The sequence below is a fragment of the Wasmannia auropunctata genome, unplaced genomic scaffold (assembly GCF_000956235.1).
Source record: "Wasmannia auropunctata unplaced genomic scaffold, wasmannia.A_1.0 LD336106.1, whole genome shotgun sequence".
Taxonomy (NCBI): Eukaryota; Metazoa; Arthropoda; class Insecta; order Hymenoptera; family Formicidae; genus Wasmannia; species Wasmannia auropunctata.
The window spans coordinates 10,106,015-10,108,923 of record NW_012026784.1 but is presented as its reverse complement, the minus strand read 5'-3'; the positions used below and the strand labels follow the sequence as shown (position 1 = coordinate 10,108,923).

At 28.1% G+C, this 2,909-nt stretch overlaps 1 protein-coding gene across 1 annotated transcript in view; it reads left to right on the top strand.

The window, feature by feature from the left end:
• LOC105457091 overlaps positions 1-2,909 on the top strand; it is a 14,754-nt gene that overhangs the window by 1,342 nt on the left and 10,503 nt on the right. The gene's annotated exons all lie outside the window — the stretch shown is intronic.

Below are 2,909 nucleotides of genomic sequence, written 5' to 3'. Positions count from 1 at the left end.
AAATATTTCATATTGAAATCTGACATGATAAAGTATTAAATAGTTCGTAAATGATTTTTTTTTAATTTGCACTGATTTTTCGATAATTTTCTTTATGTATATGATTATGTAACTATGTAAGCTGGCAGGTACCACTAACTGAAACTAGCCGCCCAGTTACCGCATTCACAGTCCCCGGAAAGGGCTTATATCAATTTAAAGTCATGCCGTTCGGTTTACATTCCGCGCCCACAACATTCCAGAGACTCCTATATACGGTGTTGGGGCTCGAGTTATTAATATTTGTTATATTTTTAGATGGAAATAATCGAAAGTAAACAATCAGGATCCATATTGTATGTCTACGATAATTATATACCTGTATATAGTGTGGATCATAGAAATGCAAATATATATTGTTGTTCTAAGCGGAAAACAGAAAAATGTTCTGGTCATTTTAAGAAAGAAGGAGAAATATACACATTGGAACATGATCACGAACATTTAGCACAGCCTTGTATTATTGAAATTTCTAAGATGAGGAAAGAAATGGTTCGTTTAGTTCAAGAAACAACTATATCGTTGAAAACGATTTTTGACACAGTCTGCTTACAAAATTTACAAGCAGCTTCTTACATCTCATACGATCAAATAAAATATGTTCTTTCTCATCAAAAGAGCAAATCTTTGAGAGAGAGAGAGAGAGAGAGAGAGAGAGAGAGAGAGAGAGAGAGAGAGAAATATTCAAGAACAAAAACTGTCTGATAATGAAGAAGGTATTGTAACATGTATTTATTGATTTAACTTTTTTTTTAGATAGAAAAAAGTAATTGATTCTTATTCATTTTTTAATTAACATAAATGTTGAATTTGATTTAAATTATATTAATAATTAATTTTTTTTAATATTATTGAATAACATACAGCAAACATAGCAAGAAGCTATATAAAGCTGATATTCATAACCGATTCTTATTTTTAATATGTATGTTTAAAACTGTCTTAAATACGTACTATCTTGAGATATTATAAATCAAGCTGTATTAGTATCTTACGTTACTTAAGATAATGTTGAAATATTCATCGACTATAAATACTGGCCTGTGTTACTACATTTAATTACTATTTATTACGAAATTATTACTAATTATTACGAATATTATTTCTAATAAATAATAAATTACTGTTTTTTTATTTGTTAGCTGAAGCTGAACATCAACATTTAAAACGTGTGAAAGAAAATACAGTTTATTACAAATCCCAAGCGCGTCCGAACTTCCACGCCAGATCAGAGACAGAGCGATGAACTATCAGGTATAACATGATTTATGATTCATGTTTAAAAAGTAATTTATTTTAATTGATCTTTCAAAAATCAAGATATTTAAGTGATTTGACTTTAAAGTATATTATTAGTTATTAATTAATTTCAATAAATTAATTATTCTGAAATATCATTGAATTAAATATAAAGATTTCTTCAAAGATAATAAAATGCCTAAGATCTAAAATTTTTACTAATAATATTATTGCGCCCGTGCTTCGCGGTGTCGGCCGAGCATGAGTTGCGCCGACTGAAATCGTCCGCGGAAGCGGACAAGAGAGAGTTTGCTCCCTTAGCAACATTGTTGTTTGGCGGAACTCTGAGATTGATGTAAGATTGACGTGAGATTGACGTATGCTCTGTATTAAGAGTTCAATAAACCGTTGAAACTAACCGTTTAAACTAACATCGTTTAAACTGATCAACCTATCACATTAATAATATTTTACAAAACATGTGCAACGCATGACGAAATTATGTATGCGATTTATTGATTACGAAGTTACTACATGCGGCATAATTTTTTGTAATGTTTATTGTTTTATATCTTTTCCAGTTTTTATATCGTTTTCAGGTTTAATTATTTTCTAACATAAATATGTTTTCTATATCCATTTTATATAAATTATTTATTTATTTATTTATTAAATTTGAACTTTATATGAATACATATATTTATATATATATTAACTGAAGAAGATTCTATGTAGTTTGAAACGTTTTATTATTGTGTTTCTTTTGACATTAAATTATTATTTATTTATTAATATTAATTATTTTGTGATTCTATGTCATTTTTATTCTGCTCGTTCCTTGGCCGAATAAATTTTTCACATTTATTAATCAATCACAAGTTTGATAGTTTATTTTAAATTATATTTTATGTTTAGTAAGTAATGATTAAAATAAAGAATTTTGGATAGAAAACGATAGGTAAACTTCAACATACAGATAGAACACAATAATATAAACACAAAATTATACAAAATTAAGACGTAATAGATTTACATATAATTTATTTATTAGAAAGTTTCTACAATGAAAGTTTCTACATTGAAAGAAATATTTGATTCAGAACGATAGAACACTGATGTAATAAATAAAAAAAAATGTCGAGTCACAATAGAACATGATAGAATGATGTGCTATTTATTTTTATTCAGTTAGTATATTAAAACAAAAGAAATAGAAAGTACATTAATAATGAAAAAAATAAAAAATTATTAGGAATACAATGGAAGTACATAAAAGTTACAATAAAATATAATTAATACTGTATTTGTTTAATTCTTAATTTATAGTTTCAATATACATGAATTGCGGACAGCATTGCAGTATTCTAAACGTTATTAATAAGATATAAAATCTTATTATTCATAAAACTCTTATAAAATATACAGGGTGTCCCAGAACTGGCGTACCGCCAGGTACCAGCGTATTCTCCGTGAAATTCTAAGACGAAAAGTTCTTTACTAAAACGCGATCCGATAAATAGAATTTGAAAGGTAAGCTATTGAAGTTCACGAATCGGCGCGCGTAGAATTCGCGCGGTCAGGCACGTCCGAGACTGGCGCGAGGCACTTCAGACACTTGCTCGTGTCATAAA